Here is a 17,293-nt window from a genome sequence, read left to right as displayed (position 1 = left end):
CTAAGATCCTGCAAGCCGTGTGGCATGGCCCACCCCCCCAAAAGGAGGCATATAGTATTTGTCTTTTTGTGACTGGCTTATTTCTTTTAGCATAATGTCCTCAAGTTTCATTCAAGTCAGGATTTCATCCCTTTTTTAAGGCTGAATAATATTCTATTGTATGGATATACCACATTTTCTTTATCTGCTCATCAGTTGATGGACACTTGGGACCTTCTGGCTATTGTGAATAATGCTGCAATCAATATGAGTGTACAAATATCTCTTCAGTACCCTGCTTTCAATTCCTTTGGCTATAGACCCAGAAGTGGGATTGATGGATCAGATTATAGTTCTATTTTTAATTTTTTCACAAATTCCATATTGCTTTCCATGGTGCTTACATCATTTTACATTCTCGCCAATAGTGTACAATCTCTCCACAGCCTCGCTAACACTTGTGATTATCGAATTTTGTTTTGTTCTGTTTATAGTGGCTATCCTAATGCGTGTGAAGGAATATTTCATTGAGGTTTTGATTTGTATTTCCCTAATGATTAGTGATGTTGAGCATCTCTGCATGTGCTTCTTGGCCAGTTGTATATCTTTGGAGAAACGAGCAATGCTTCTGTGACCTGCCAGGATACTGTCTAATATCAAGGCAGTTTAGAGCCCTCACTGCAGCAATTCTTCAGTAACATCTACTAAGCTCACAAATGCTTGGTGTGATCGGCCCGTGATATATTCTCTTCTGGAGCAGGCAACTTCCAAAGGAAGAACTAGAAATGCTCATATCAAAGTGTTTAACTAGAAGCAATGAAAACTAAAAGTACAGTGAAATATAATATTTTTCTACTATGTTGGCAATGGGTTAAAAAAAAAAAAAGAATACCAGGTATTAAAGAGGATTCAGGGAAAGAGGCCCACTCATGTGTGGATTGTTGGAATGGAGACTTGTCTAACTTTTCTAGAGGGTAAATTGGCTTTAAGTTGATGCAGGAACTTCCCTGGTGGCCCAGTGGTTAAGAATCTGCCTGCCAATGCAGGGGACACAGTTTCGAGCCCTGGTCCGGGAAGACCCCAAATGCTGCAGAGAAACTAAACCGGCAAGCCACAACTACTGAGCCCACATGCTGCAACTACTGAAGTCCGTGCGCCTAGAGCCCGTGCTCCGCAACCTGAGAAGCCACCGCAATGAGAAGCCTGTGCGCCGCAACAAAGAGTACCCCATGCTCGCCACAACTAGAGAAAGCCCACATGCAGCAACAAAAACCCAGCGCAGCCAGAAATAAAACAAATAAATACATAAATAAATAAGCTGATGCAAACTTAAATTTATGCAGAAGAAATAATGAGAGAGGAGTGCAAAGGTGTTCAAAATCATAGCCTTATTTAGAATACTGAAACCAGTATTAGGGGATTGATTATATAAATTATGTCCATATTAGGAAACAGTATACCATTTAAAGATAATGTTGAAGGAGATTTAAGACTTGGGGAAATGTTTACGGTATATTATTAAGTGAAAAAAGGCTTATTATTATATATGGCATAATTTTTTTGCCATTTAAAAATTTATTCACTTTTTTCCTAGGTAGCACATTTACTTGGTTCAAAAATGAAAAAGCACAAAAACATACACAAGGAAAAGTCTATTTCTTATTTCTGTCTATTTCATCATCCTACAGCCCCACCAAAACCATCACCAGCAATAGATAGGAAATCATGTTACTGGTTTCTTGTATAGCATTCGAGATGATTTCTTATGCATCTCTAAGTAAATGCAAATATACATCCTTTTTCCTTTCCCCTTTTGGACAAATGGTAGCTTGCTATATACATTGATTTACACTTTGATTTTTCATTTTAATACATAAAACTGATCCTTATTCTTAAAAAAAAATAGCTGCATAGTATTCTATTATGTGAATGTAACATACGTTAGTTAGCCTTACCAATAGGCATTTAGGCTGTTTCTAATTTTTTGTGATTACAAATAGGGCTGCAATGTATAACCCTGCACATGTCATTTCACACATGGTGCAACACTATCTATAGGATAAATTCCTATAAGTGGAACTGCTGAGTCAAATATTATGTACATTCTCAAAAGTCTTTGCAGACTGCCCTCAGAGGTTGTACCAAATGGAAATTTCACCAGCAAGGTAGGAGGCAAGGCTCTGTTCTCCAACCTCACGCCATCCCCTAACAAAGGTGGTATCAGCAAATGTTTGGATTTTTGCCAATCTGATAGGGGTTTCAGTGTAGCATTAGTTTGCATTTCTTTGTTTATGGGCAAAGTTGGGCCTCTTTTCAAATGTTTATGAACTATTTGGGTCTCTTTTTCCATGAACTGCATGTATAAATATATCATTTTAGTTAAAAATGCTCATCTGGGGAATTCCCTGGTGGTCCAATGGTTAGGACTCATTTGCTCTGGTTTGCTCTGGCCTGGGTTCAATCCCTGGTCAGGGAATTAAGATCCTGCAAGCCATGCGGCACAGCCAAAAAAAAATGCTCTATCTGTGTATTCATTTATTTATCATGTAAATGCTTCCTACACCCCAACTCTCTGTTGGACATTATAGGCGTTACTGTAGGTAAAGGGGTGAACTTGGGAGACTCTGCCCCTGCTCTCCCAAAATGTGCGAGCTGGTGGAAGAGAAGGATTTTGAGCTAAACATTGAACTACTTATGGAATACTTACATACATGTACATATTTGTGCATCTGTATATGTAATTTATACATGGAAAAATACTTGGTTATACACTATGTGTTAACAGAGATGATCTTGAGTAGAAGTGATATTTTTCCTTTGTGCTTTTCTATATTTTCTGAGCTTTTTGTAATGCACATCCATTATGTTTGCAGTTAGTTGATTTCTCCTTTGTTCATTTTCTGAATTTTCGAAGTTTTTTTGCAAAGAACACGTATGATTTTTGCATTTAGGAAAAAGAACAAAGTGATATGAAAACATCATGTACAGGCACAGAAGTTTACATGTATTTTAGACAGAAAAAACACAGGAAAGAGTGTTCTTTCTGTATGGTAATGAGGACACTGCAGAGAAAGATGTAGAAATCTATTTTCAGAGCTCCTAAGTGGCTGGCCCGTGTTCTAGGACTTCCCGTCCCAAATTCCAGTGCAGACCTCCACTCACCAGAAAAGCTGAGGATTTGTCTCTCCCCGGCTGGGCAACCTCATCTGCATCCAACAAAACAGGAACTGAGAAGTTATGAGTCTTGGAAATCTGGCCCCAGGGCCCATGGCTGGGAATTTCCCTTTTCGGATGCCAGCTTCAGGCTTGGTGTCCAAGGGCGACCCCTGTTGGTGGAATTGAAATTTGCCCATTATTTGCGAGCTGCTATTAGGATTGGCATCCCTGAGGTTTTATTTTTTTGTGGGGTCTGCTGGAAGCCTTAAAGCCAACAGCCACTCACTCCTTACCCCACCTGCTTCCCAAATTTCCATGCCCCCCCTTGCCCCAGGTTTGCCTGCTGTTCGCCTGGGAAAACCAAGTCTGGGGCTTGAAGGATGAAGCCACAGTTGTGGCCAGCTTTTAAACATCACGCAAGCAGGCTGCTATAGGGGCAGGGGGCTGGCTTTGCTGGCCAGAGGTTAGAGTGCGGTGACTCTTGCTCTAAGTGACAGACTTGGATCCTGCCAGCCGACTGAAAACAGCAGACTTGGGCAGCTTATGGGAGCAGCGAGCAGGTAGGCCATTCTACTACAAGAATGTGGTTGAGGTGGGCAGCAGGTCACCTGAGGAAGATAGGCTGGAGGCAAATTCACATGGAGGAAAAGGGCAGGCTTTCTGGGTGGGATCACACCATTTAAGAATATTTCCTCTCTATCTGGAGATTCTGCCCCAAAGCAGAAAACCCAATGCAGCCTTTCTTGACCAGCTCCGGTGTCTGCATGTATAAGAGGAAAGTTCTTGGCATGAGGAAAGTATGGGTAGTAATTATGCCAGAGTCATGTTGCCAACATTTATCCAAAAAAAGAACTACCCACATACCCCGTCCATCACTGAGTGCTGAGTCGAAGTGCTGAATGGAGCTCTGCCTCAAGAATCTGTTTTTAGACAAGCAGAGCCTGTTTGTAATTCATCAGCATTGCTCTTTTTCCCCGGGGCACTGGTCTGTGATAAAGAAAGCTGGACACCAAGGAATGTGCTGGGCATTTCTGTGCTTTGAGAAAACATGACTAAGCACTTCTCAGAGCCCATCAGCAGACAAGAATCCTTCTTTACTATTTCATCTCTCAGACGCCTGTGGTGCAGGCTTCTCTCCAGAGACCTCATTCCCTGCAGGCCCCAAATCTACTCTCTCCTGATGGGAGAGAGGAGAATCCCACCTATCCTCTCATTGCGCTAAGCAAGGCTAATTCAAGGCTGACCCTCCTCCACCTGTACCAAATGCTCAGCATCCTCCAAATGCTTGTGGGTCCTGGAATCTGGGGGGTCCTCTTAAGAAAGAAATCAGGAATTAGGGTATGGCATGGGGCACTTGGGTGGATTCCTTCTAAATTTGCTGGAAAGGAAAGGCTGGGGAGGGAAACCTACCATAGGACCCAGCTCATTACCTCCCAAGAAGTCAAGAAAGTCAGGAAGTCAAGAAAGAGAATCCCGATAACAAACCTACTGACAGTCAAGATCAGATTTCTGAGAAAGGCCTGGAGAGAGAATGCATTGCTTCCCTAGCTTAGCCAGGTAATCAAGGCTTCTGTCCCAGTGCAGAAAACATGGACACAGACTCCAGCAGCTTCTGTCTGACTATGGCCCCAAAGACCAGACATAGATTCACGAAGCGGTGTGTGCTGCCTAGAATGAGGACTGTCCCTGCCGGGTCGGTTCTCACATGGCACTGGCTGGAAGGGAGAAAGGAATATATGTCCTAGGAGGACTCCAGTTAAACAGGTGAGGGACTGAGTTGTAAGCTCCAAAAAAAATGGGAGGGAATACAACAAACAGAGAAGGAAAGTAGAGGGCTCCAAATCACACACAGTGAGTTAGTGGCGGAGTTGAGAGGAGACTCCACGTGCCCCAGGGACCTGCTATGGCCTCTTTCCACTAGTACTGTTTCCCCGGGCAGGGGAATATCTAGAGCAGTCATGCCTTCTTGCTCTGACCCTTGAGGACCTCAGTCTGTCCAGTTAGAGAGGTACAGAGCTCTCTCCCACGTAGGGGAAGGATTCTAACTTACTGAAGACCTGCTGTGTGCTAGGTACCTGCACTACTGTGACCTCACTTAAATCCTACTTGTCAGTAAGGAAGCATCAGAGAACGCATTTTCCTGATGAGGAAACGGATGCCCAGGGAGGTTAAGATCCATGTGGGCAGTCACATACCTGGCATGTCTGACTCTGGTTTCAACCCAAGGCCCCACGCCTTTTCCTCTCGGAGGGAATGCTAGGTCCTAGGCCAGGATCTCTTTCTAGGGCCACTGCCTCCTTACCAAATGCAAGCTCGTGTACCCCGCGCACAAGGAGGCCAAACCAACCGAACTGTGGGAATTTGGAGCAGAGACAGGTTTATTGCAGGGCTATGTAAGGAGACAGGTGGCTTGTGCCCCCCCAAACCCAGAACTCCCCAAAGGGTTTCAGCAAAGCATTTTTAAAGGCAAGGTGAGGGAGGGGCGGGGTTGGTTATTGCAAACTTCCTGGTGTAGGAATCCTTTGTTCCTGCAGCTGTCCACCTAGGTCAGGTCACGATGTTCCTGTAAATCTCCAACAAGACAACTGTTATTCTCTGTTCTGCAACTTTCTATCTCTTTATGCATGAAAAAGTGTCATACTCTTAAAGGTCAGAGGTTTATCACGGGCTATCCTGTATATTTCAGGCTACAGGCAACAATGTTAACTCGAAGCAAAAGCAATAGAATACACAGGTTAAAGTAAAAGAAACAGATCTAATATTGGGTCAGATTTGTTCTTCCCTATTACACCCTAAGTTAAAAAAAGATTCTGAGGCTTAATAACCCGGAACCTTATCTCCCCGCGATTCTGCTCCAGACGCGGGACTTTCTCCTCCATAGCCTCTCCTACCCCTGGACGCGAGCTGGGTTTTAACCCTGCACACCGGCGACCCTAAGCCCTCTGAGTACGGAGAACAGGCTCTGGGCGGCCCGCTGCGGCTGCTCCATCCGAGTCCTGGGCTCCAGCGCCCTCACCCGGCTGCTGCCGCTGGACTCCGCGCGCCCGGGTTCCGCAGGCTCGGGTCTGCGTCTCCCAGAGCGGCCGCCAGAGCCCGCCCGGGTCCGGCCGGGGCGCGGGGCCCCCGCCCCACTTGGGCAGGGGGGGAGCTTCAGCGGGGGGCGGGTCGGTGGCGCGCGGGCGTCAGGGGCCCCGGGGAGGAGTCAGCCCGGCGCGGCCGGCTGAAGCCTCAGCTCGCTATAAAAGCCGCCGCTCTGGCCGGCGGCCGGGGAGCGCGGGCGAGCGCAGCGCTTTGCAACCCGGCTGAGCCTGGCAAGCGCAAGCGGCGCGGCGGGCGTCGGCGGCGGGGCGCTCGCGGCCGGAGGAGCCGAGTGCGGTCAGGGGCTGAGCCCCGCTTTCCCAGACGAACTACCACTCCGCTTGCCCACGTCCCGGGAGATCGCAGGGCCCGTCAGTGTGCCACCGACCGCTCCGGCCGCTGCGCTTCTGGCCCGCGAGGCGTGCCACTGTCTTGGCTACCGACCGGGAGGTAAGAGGGCCGGGCTCGGCGCGCCAGGGCTGCGCGTACTGCCCAGCCTCAGAGGGGAGGGCAGACTGGGGTTTCGGCGCCTCCACCAGTGATAGGGAAAACGTTACCCGTCATTGGCTTCTGTTTGTCCACTCAGTGCTGTGCGGTCCGCCTCTGTCTGTCTGTCCACGTGTCTGTTGAGGGGCACACGTCCTTGTCTCTGTCCGCTGTGGGATTTCTTTGAGGTCGTGTGAGCCTTTGGAAGCAGCAGGTGCCAGGCGCTCCAGTGTCCCCGGAGCGCATCGAGCCGGGGGCAGATGCCCGTTTTCCTTAGAGTTCCCCCGTTCTGAATGTCTTGGGGGGGCTTGCGCCCCAAACAGTGTCTTGCCAAGGAGGAGCTGCTCCGAGGGTCAGGTCGCGGAGTCCAGCCCACAAGGAGCCGGCTCACACTGTGCATGAGTGGGCATGCATCTGGCAACAGGTCTGCGCCCTGCTGCTCGGCCTTCAGCACGGTCTTCCTTCTGGTGTTCCTCTCCGCCACCCGCTGCCTACACGCTCGCGCACTCCCCGACGGCGCTAGGCACCCAGCATCGCTCTGGCACGCGACGGGTGGAGGCAATTGAATGTTAGATGACACGAGGGCCCCTACTGCTGTTTAGGCTGAGATCCCCAACCTGCCATCGCTGCAAGAGGGTTCGGCGGTCCCTGGCAAGGGTCGTCAGCTCCAAGAAAGGTCATATTAGGTTGGGAAGAAAGTCAGGGACGTGGTGGAGCGCAGGCCAGGGCCGTGGCCAGGTCTCCAGCTCGCCGCTCTGGGAACCAGGGCCAGAGACATTCTGGAATGGACCCGGCCGGACGCATGTGCTCTTGAGAAAGGAGCTCAGTGCGCCGAGGTCCTCCGCCGCAGACTCGCTGTCCGCGTTCTCAGAGACGGCCGCCGTTCCCCAAGGGTCCAACGCTACTGCCGTCCCCGGCGCGCCGCCAGGAGCCGATTTGAGGTCCTGAGTCCTGCTTCATGCAGCCAACGCTGCCCACAGGTGAGAACTCCCTTTTTAAACTAACCTTTTGATGTGTGAGCCAGTGCCTGGTTGCAGCCTGGGAGAGAGTCTCTCTCTCCATTCCGGCGGTCTGGAGCGTTATCCCGGGAGCGCCCGGGGGCGGGAGCCGGCGGCTCTGCGTGCCCAGGCGCGGAGCCACCATGGACAGCTCCCAGCCGCTTCCTCCACTCCCGGTCTGTGGCCTTGGGTCTCCCGGGGAAGTCGCGCGGCTTTCCTCCCAGACTCAGGGTAGCGGCACAGGGCAGGAGGAGAGGGACCACTAGTCTGCGGGAGCCCTCGGTGTCCGGTCCCAAGGCGACGTGAGCCACTCAAAAGGAAGATAAAGGGAGCCTGCGTGGTTTGTGACCGGCTGCTAGATCAGCCTGCAGCTGAGCTCTGTACAGGACCTCTGGGATGGTGCCTCTGGTGGGCTTCTCTGGCTTTTCAGCAGCCCCACGGGGCCCTCCGAGGTGTTACGACTGTGCGACGCCTGAGCGTTTGACTGAGGCAGTGACATAATGCCAGACCCAATTAGGGACCTCCCTCAAATTGTTTTCTGCGCATGATATAGGGTCACGTTCCATTTCATTAAATTATTTAGTAAATATGGTACTGGGAGGCGATATTAGTTTCACAGTTACAGTGACAGAATGGAGAAGGATCAGACAGAACACGTGCATAGAGAATGAGTTTGGATGCATTTGCAAAAGCAACTATGCTGTTTTCCGATCCTAGTCATTTCCTCCCAGGTCCATAACACTTTTAAAGAAGCTTCCATTGGTTCCTCTTTAGCCCAGTAGAGGGTTTTTCAAGTTGATTGCTTGGAAACAGGGTGGAGAGAACCTGTAGGGGTTAATCTGAGTAAATTAAACATCTCCCTTCTCTGATAAGAAATAACGTTGGCTGGGGCTCTTCTTTTCGTCAATTTCACCTATACAGAAGATGTATCTTCCTTCGTTTTAAAATTGCAAGAAATTCAGATCTGCTTGTTTGTGACTGGCAAAGACCCATGGAGAGTAAAAACAATTAAGCATCTTTATTTATTTATTTTTGGAGCAGCATGTGTGACTTTTCGAAAGTCACTTAAGTTCTGTGTCTGTTTCCCCATCTGTAAACTGGGGACAACACAATCTACCTTGCAGAGTTGCTGATGAGAATTAAGTAGCACAGTGTAAAGCACTTATACCGGTGCTGAGCACAGAGAAATCTCTTAAAATGGTAGCGATTATAGGTATCTTTTAAAGACGGTTGTGCTCTGCTTTTGACTTACGTTCACCAGCCCTCTATTCTCTTTCCTAACCTAGTAATTTTTTGATAGGGACTCCAGCTCCACTTTATATTCATGTTTGAGAACTTGTTGATGGAATCGATGAAAGTGCTGAAGTTGATCACAATGCGGAAACAAACAAAACAAAACAAACAAAACTTGTTCACCAAAGAAAAATGCAAGAATTTTTGCATGAAACAAATCAGTTGCCTGTTTTTCCCACCTGTACCACTTGGAGAAAAGATAAAGTAAGTAATTTTCAAAATCTTATCACAGCCCTCTGGTTGAAATGATCAATTCTTCCTGATTCTTCTCTCAAAAGAATGCAGGATCTTCCGAGGGACCTCTTTGACCTCTTGAAGGTGAAGTTCCCTTGGGTATTGATGGAGATTGGCCTCCACAGCTCCATTTCTGGATTCCTGCAGGGTGAAGTGAGGGGTTGCTGCACTAGGGCAGCACCTGGTCTAGGAAACCCCTGAGTGGTGGTTACCAGGCAGGAAGCGCATTCCCTTGTGCTTGAGACTTGCTTGGCTGTGAGACCCTGCCCAAGACATGCACTTGCTCTGCCTGGTGCATTGCCACTTATTTGTTCTCAGATAGATTTGAAAATTTCCTCCAGCTCCACCTTCGGGGGTCTGTCTGGTAGAAACCCCTAATATGGGACACACCACAGAAGTTTGGATAATGGAGTTGTAGTGGGTCCAATCTTACAGTTAGATTTTTTTTTTCCCCACAAAATGTATGTGTGTATGTGTGCGTGTCTGTGTGTGTGTGTTTCTGCCAGTTTCACGTTCTGGGGCTCTTAGATTTTCCATATTTTTTTTCTTTAGTAGATCAGAAGTAATCTTAGCTCCCTCCATCTGAAAGGAGTGGAACTGAAGGATGCAGTCCACAGATGCTGGGAATCTTTCTGTGACTTTTGTCTACGCGGTAATGTGAACGGAGCAGGAGGACGTGGGCCCTGGCTGACGTTTAAGTCCCGGTTCTCTTCTCTGGACTCCCATGCAGTTCCAGTTTCCAGCATACAAGACTTTCTGGTAGGAAAACTATTGAACTACAGAACACTTTCGGAGTGTAGGGGCCAAAGAGGGGAGGGACTGGCGTGAGAGGGAGAAAGGGGCTCTTCACAGATCCTGTGGCATTCTGCCTGTTGCAGCAGTGTCTGTGTGGCTGGGACGGACGGATCAAATGGCAAGAGTGGCATTCGGGGGGAAGGCCGGCGGGATGACAGGGGTGAATTCAGTTACTCTCAGCCTCCTTTGAAGCCCGCCGCTTAAGTGACCCCCTTTTAGTACCTTCTGCGGTATTGACAGAGGAGCACAAGTTGATAGGATAAAAACATTTTGCACTTGTAGTTATAAATCAAAAGAGAAATACAAGCATGTGTGTTGGGTTCCTAAAAGGAACAAAGTTGTGTTTATGGGTTGCATTCACAAGAGCCTATATCCATGATCAATCTAGGCTACATCTCTCATTCCACACGACGGCAGATACCCAGATGGATCCTCTCATCTGAGTAATGCATCAGTTGTCTCCTTTTGCTTGGTGTTTATCATCACATGGAGGCAACTCAGTTTCCTCTGCACAGGGAACAGGAAAGGATCGCATTCTTACTCTCGTATCTGGTTAGGTTAGTAGGAGGTTAGGGTGGTAATGGGTTGGAGGGAGACTTCTCAGTACTGAGTTCCCTTTTATTGTTTCGCCAGCTGATAGCTGGGCCCTGAGCCTCCTTTCCCAAAGGCCTGGCATGTGGATATTTCATTAAATTGGATAGGACTCTGGTGCCTATCTTAGTGACTCTCATTATCTGCACTTCCAGGGGCCATCCTAGTCTCTCTGGTAGGTTCCCTATCCTTCTTTTTCCTCTGTCTGCTTTGGTGCGAGGCTTCGTTCACACCTGGCTCTTCAGAAGAGAGGCTGCACGCAGAGAAATGTCATCAAATATACATTTGCTTTCTGCTTAGTTTCCTCGGTGCCAGGAGACACACTTCCCCACCCGGAGGGAGAGGAGCTGCTGCTCTCCCCGCCCCTGTAATTTTCCAGGGCCCCTCTCTAGGCTCAGCTTGGTTCCAGGCATCCGAATCCATCCTTCACTTCCCACCCCCTGCAGGTGTGGGAGCCTTCGGTAGGGGAGGGTGAGGTGGGGGAGCGCACAGGCAGCTGGCCTCCCCCACTGGCGCTTACTCAGAACAGGTTTCCTCTCTCTAGCTCCGGACAGCCTGGCTCCTTGCATGGGGATATTGCTGAGGCATTATCTTTGAATCTTCTGCAAGGACAGCCACATGATAGATCGAACTCGGGTTTAAAGTGCTTTGACCAGACAACTGCTTTTGAAAACCCTGTGTGTATCTTTCCCTCAGCTGTCCATAAAAGAGCTTAGCCACCAGGCATTTTGTGTTACAGGGAAGGCACGTCTAGAAACTGGTCCTTCCGGCATGTAAAGTATCTGTGCCAGACTTCTGCCTCTCCTGTTTCTAGGCATCACTGGAGGAGGGAGCAGGAGGGCTGCAGACTCCCCCAGGAAGCTGCTGCACTCTTTGGCCTTTTCTGGGGTCAGGAGTTCATGCTGTTGGCCTGAGACTTTGTGGCTATAAGGCATGGACCCAGCCCATGGGACTGAGGAAAGTACAGTGGGCAGGACTTTTCAGACTTTCATAGGCAAACACATCACAGGGGCGCTTGTTAAAATGCAAGTTCTGATCGGGTAGGTCTGGGGTGGAGCCTGAGCATCTGCATTTCTCACAAGCTCCCAGGTGATGGTGCTGGTTCGTGGAGCTCCCTTTGGGTGGCCAGGGCTTACATCACTGCTGACCTTCTGTGACGCTAACTCAACTCTTTTTGGTATAATTTAAGTCCATTTCTGATGTCCGAGTAGATGGGGCCCAGCTGGCCTGTGTCCTCCTAATGACCTTCTAACGACCCTTCAAATTCTTGGAGATAATTATTGTCACTCCTAAGCTGTCTTATCAGTAGACTAAATATCTTGAACCCCTTTGAGTTTCCCCTTTTCCTGGTCATAATAAATTTTCCAAAGCTCTCTGGACCGAGTTACTTTTAAGTGCAAGACCATTGTGCAAATGGCAATTTATCTTTGCCTGGCAGAGGCATTTGAATGTAATTTTGGTGGTATTAAGAGATCACTTGGGGAATTTCATCTCACTCTGGTTCCAGACACTGAGAATGCCTGTTTACATTTAAACAACTTGACTTGACTCTGAAGATCACAACTTTTTTTTTTTTGGAACCTGAAAATGAAATTCAAGGCTCAATTATCTTCCTCAGCTGCCCTCCCTGTAGCCTTCCTGTGGGGATGAGCTGGTAGTCAGAGATGCCCCCTGCAGCCCAAGATGCAAGGGTGCAGTTGCATTCAGTCACCCACTGCCGCATCTGGAAGCAGGGAAGAAACTGAGTACAAGGGTTTGAGCATCTTCTACGGGGCAGGCCCTGTGTTAGCCACTGGGGAGACAGAGTTGAATAAATGGTCTCTGTTCCCCAGAGCTAACAGTCCCGTGGGGGGAGCAGACATCAACGTCAGCAGTTGCCATGCAGTGTGACCAAGGCTAGGACAGATGGGTCAGGAGGTGTTGTGGGCAGGGGGCCTGCCGGGGGAAGGCAAAGCCAGGGGACATCCCAGGAAGCTTCCCTGAGAAGGGGCATGAGAAGAGGTGCGTCTAGAAGGATTAGCGGTTTACAGGGATTTTTCTGGTGAAACCAATGTAGGGAGTGGAGTTCAGAAGGCATTCTACACAGAGAGGGGGCCATGAGGAAAGATCCAGAAGCATAGACAGGCTTAAACCTTTCACCTCGTGCAACCCTTCAGTTGCACAAAGCTCTGTACCTGAGCTGCCCAGACCTTGGGCCACACCTGACCAAAGAGAGAGAGTCCTTCTGGGCAGCTGTAGGTCTCTGGGGCCTTTTGTTTCTTGGGCCAGTGGTTTAAAATGACTTTAACCATATTTTTTCCATAAAATCTTACTAAATCCTAATGTACAAACCAGAGGAAATGTGGCTGTGGCTGGGAGTAGGGGTTTGGGTTTTGTCTTGATGTCCCCAAGGGATTCCACGGAGCTCTATGGGTTCCCAGGAAGACAGTTTGGAAGCCTCTGGAGCATTTCCTTTTGCTTTTGGCAGTCGCGTTAAGAGTGTTACCTTAGTCTTATCATGGTTTGTCTTGCTATGTCTTCTTCACGTTCTAGATGTCTTGCTGGTTGTTGTGTCAACAATTTTCAATGAAAAGAAACCAGAATTATCCCGTGTGACACTCTAACAAACGTGGGGTATATGGGGTGTGGCTGGGGAAGGAAACGTGGCAGGTACTGACTCAAAACACTCCAGCCGTAGAGGACCACTGGAGGAGGAAAATGGAGCTGTGAACTTCTTGCAGAAATGGGCTTTTTATTTTCAACTTTGTTACTCAACCTTTTCTAACCTTACAAGGCTTTTCAGAGTCTATAAAAGCTGGCAAGAAAAAAAAAAGCATATTTCCAGGGTATAAGACTCAACAAATTCTACCCAGGATCTTGCATCCCTTTTCATTGATGTAGCCAAGAGTGAGTTTTGAAAAGGGACTGTAAGCCAGAAATACAAGAATGGAAAAGTTCCACTGGCGCAGGGTGAGGCGGAAGGTTTCAGTTCGAGCTGGAGCTCCTGTGGGCATCTTACAAAGCTCTCTTAAAGGAGAAAATGGATACTCTAAATGGGACAACGCCCAAAGAGAGCCCCACCCCTCACTGATGGGTGCTCCCAGTCCTCACAAAGGGATCTGAAGAGCTCCCTCTGTTCACAGAGCCAGCTCCAAAAACATCATCATATGACTGATTTAAGGTGATGAAAGTAAGGCATGTTCAGTCCAGAGAGCTCCACGGGGTATGTGAGGAACGCGGATGGAAGGAAGAGGCAGATGAGAGTGCCCTCCAGGACGGGCATCTGTAGTTGTCTGGGGCTTGTTCTGCTGCCAGACCAACAACGCACGGAACTGGGCAGTGTCAGGGAAGGCCGGAGAGCGGGTGCTCAGCAGCCTCTGTATCCAGATGGCCTCGTGTCCAGAGGTCTTGCTATCAGCCCCCCATTGCCTTGGAAACTGGAACACCGGAACTATGGCCTTGACTCCCAAACCGTGGGGATTCAGCTTCCCCTTGCTTCCTAGGGCAGGACTTAGGCTGGGACGGGTGACCAAAGACACTGGTTCCCTAGGTCCCACAGGACTGTCTGATGGGTGGCCAGTGATGAGCCCGAGCTGTCCACTTGGATGCAGAGGCTGCTGCCCGGCTCTCACCACACTGCATGCCCTCCTTCCCTCCATTCCCCTGAGGGGGCATTGGTGCCTGCATGTGGGCAGTGAGGACACTGATGCCCAAGGGTACAGAGCTGGTACAGGATGACATCTTGGGTGTCTGTCTAGCTCTTAGTCCAATGCATCACTCACCCGGGTGCCTTCTTTCCAGGGCTCTTGTCCTTGCTGAGTGGTGCGGGCCGTTATTCCCAGCTTGGTCTCCTCGAGTCCCCCAGATTGCTGGGTCTCCAGAGCCTCCCAGGGGACAGCGGGCATGCCAAACTGTTCTCCTTCCTGTAAAGGACAACAACAATGAACCTCAAAAGGATTGAGCCGGGGAGCAGATTTGGGCAAACTGTTAAATTTTTTCGTTTTAAAAACAAACTGGTGGTTTATGACGAGCCTGTTTCAAAGCTGACTGTGTTACAGCCCCTGAGTAATTCACTCGTATGCTAATTTTCCAAAGGTTTGGATTCAGGAAAACCTCAAACATAGTGGCTAAGTACTTTTCCTTTCCTTTAAAAATTGTGTTTATTTTGGGAGGAATTTAATCCATATGTTTCAGATCTATTTCCATGTTACTCAGCAAAAGGTTGTTATTTGCCCAACATTGCTAAGCCATGAGTGTGCTTGGGTCCTTTCTCTCTCCTTCCCACAGCCGTCCCCAGGCTCTACGCAGTGGGTGCTCACAGCTGAGCCCCGGGCTTGTGGCTGGTCGATTCTGTAGCCTTTTATGAGACACAAGCAAATGTAGGTACGAGAGGTAAAAAGAAAAATCAGTAATACTGGTTCTGTCTTTATTTAACATTTCGATATTTGATTCGTGATAGATTTTTTGCATTAATTTCAGTTTGTTAAATATTGCATTACAATATTAGCTACTAGTGATGACTGAGTTCTCACCCTTCTCCCGACCGACCCCCTCTAGGGCTCATTCCTGTTGGGAAGTCAAAGTCCTTACCGTCAGTGCTGGTTCTGTTCTGATATTTTCTGATGCAGATATCGGTGACAGAGACAGACAAACAAGCTTTGGGGATGCTAAAGGCGCCTCCAGCTCTTAACCTACCTGTTGATCTGAACTGGGGGTGTAGAAGTCTTAGGGAAAGTGGAGAAGAGACGTATGTGGGTCCTCTTTAGACGTCCATGTGATCTGAAGCCGATATTTTCCCTTTTCCGTTCCTTAACTTCCTTTTTGGAGAGGGAAGGAATTGCGGTGTTCCCTTGTAGAATGTTTTGCCAGTTATGCTGGGCGGATGTGTCACTGTGTCTTTGACTTCTTAAGAAGACATTGAGTTTACCAGATTTCTTAATTCAGTTCCTGATAACAAAAGAGAAAGCAGTTGTGGGATTTGGGCTTTGGAACTTTCACATGCAAGGATTTTTTTCTCATTTAAGTGATTTTGTAAAAATGAAAAGGCACAGCAATCTTGGTGGTGTCGATTTGGTTCACAGCTTTGAAGAAGCTGGGAGTTTCCTTTGGCCACCTAACTGTGGGCTGTGCATACACTTGAGCTTTCCAGGTGGCTGAGCTGAAATCTGTTTTCAGTTTTAAAATCGTTGGGCAGTGTTGTTCCAAATGGTAACATATCCCAGGATTTTCTGAGAATGACCAGGTAGTGAAGCTCATTTTTACTTTCAACATTCCCCACACACAGTTACTTTAAACAAGAAGCTATTTTTAACATGGAAAAAAGATGATGCTTCTATTGAATCTTGCTTAATAAGCATGAACTTGAGCTTCTGCTCTGCTGAGGTTGCTTGAGGACATCACCTCTCCAAGGTCAAGGGGAACAGAGAGGGGTAGAGTCGCACTTTGAATGGGGGATGTCCGCTTCACACAGGGCCCTTTGGTGGACTTTTTGGGAAGCGTGGGGCAAGGCGAGGGTTTCCCCTCAGTGTGGAGCACGGGGCTGGCTCCCATCTCAGCCGCTCCCAGGATAAGACAGTCATTTCTTCATTCAGGGCTCAGAGGCAGAGACTCTTTTATGTTCTGTTCTATTCCCAAGGACTAGCAGATAGTAGGTACTCAAATGTGAATTACATGTACAAATGCATGAGTCCTGCCTCTGAGTCCCAACCCTCGTCCCCCGCGCCCCTCGCCCCCCTGCCCCCACAAGCATATGCTTTTCTCGCGGTGGAATAGAGTTGATGCTGAGTCTTGTGTATTCTGCTCTGGGAACTGAATGAACCCTGAGCCTGCCAATCACCTTCTCGGAGGTGTGTACTCTGGTGGCCCTGTGGTTATTCCCATCATGTTTATTCATATCCAGTGCTTCTTGAGCGCTTACTAAGTTCAGGCACCATGCAGAGAACTTTACATACACACCTCAGTTAATCCTCCTGACAGCTCTGAGGCAAGTCAAGGCATCAGGTGGAGGAGACTCTGTGAGATCCACCTGAGGTCACTTGCCTGGATGTCATGGGGTTGACACAGGTCTGTGTGAGTCCAGAAACCCATGCTCTGAATAATGACTGATGTTGCCTGATTCTTAAACTCAGAGAAAGCACGTTTAGGGGAATATCGTAATTCATAATAAAGCAGTTTGAGAATAATGGCCACCCAAACACACTTGTTGATTCACCAGTTCTTTCTGGACACCTGGGTTTCAGAAATGACTCCGTGGCATCTCCCTGCCATGGAGAAGCTCCCAGTTGAGGAGACGGACAGACAGGCGTTCAGGTACCTACAGTCTGTGCTGTAAGGCAGGTGTGGACAAGGTGGAAGCCCTACAGATTGATGAGAAATAACTGCTGGGGAAAGAGACAAGACATCATGGGGAACTGTTTTTTGATTGGGCCTTTTTTTTTAATTAAAAAATTTTTTTCTTTTATTTTTGGCCGCACCGCGCAGCATGCAGGATCCTAGCTCCCCGACCAGGGATCGAACCCGCTCCCCCTGCAGTGGAAGTGCAGTCTTAACCACTGGACAGCCAGGGAAGTTCTGATGGGGCCTTGAAGGAGTGTCCAGTTTGCTGGCCGGAGAAGAGAGGGTTAGGAAGGCAGGAATAGCCTGAACTAAATTTAGAGAATCTAGAAAGCAGATATTTGGGGCAAGGTCTAGGAGTTCCCTGGAAA

General features: G+C 48.5%; 1 protein-coding gene across 2 annotated transcripts in view; it reads left to right on the top strand.

Moving 5' to 3' along the window:
- Positions 1 to 6,419: 6,419 nt before the first annotated feature.
- Positions 6,420 to 17,293, top strand: part of CEMIP (cell migration inducing hyaluronidase 1) — a 160,725-nt gene continuing 149,851 nt past the window's right edge. For both annotated transcript variants that reach the window (XM_060095364.1, XM_060095363.1), the window contains exon 1: positions 6,420 to 6,663. The gene's annotated coding sequence lies outside the window, so the exon portion shown is untranslated. The remainder of the gene's footprint in view (positions 6,664 to 17,293) is intronic.

This window comes from Mesoplodon densirostris, chromosome 4 (genome assembly GCF_025265405.1).
Source record: "Mesoplodon densirostris isolate mMesDen1 chromosome 4, mMesDen1 primary haplotype, whole genome shotgun sequence".
NCBI lineage: Eukaryota > Metazoa > Chordata > Mammalia > Artiodactyla > Ziphiidae > Mesoplodon > Mesoplodon densirostris.
Note: the sequence above shows the minus strand (reverse complement) of the source record. Positions and strands in the feature narration are given on the sequence as shown.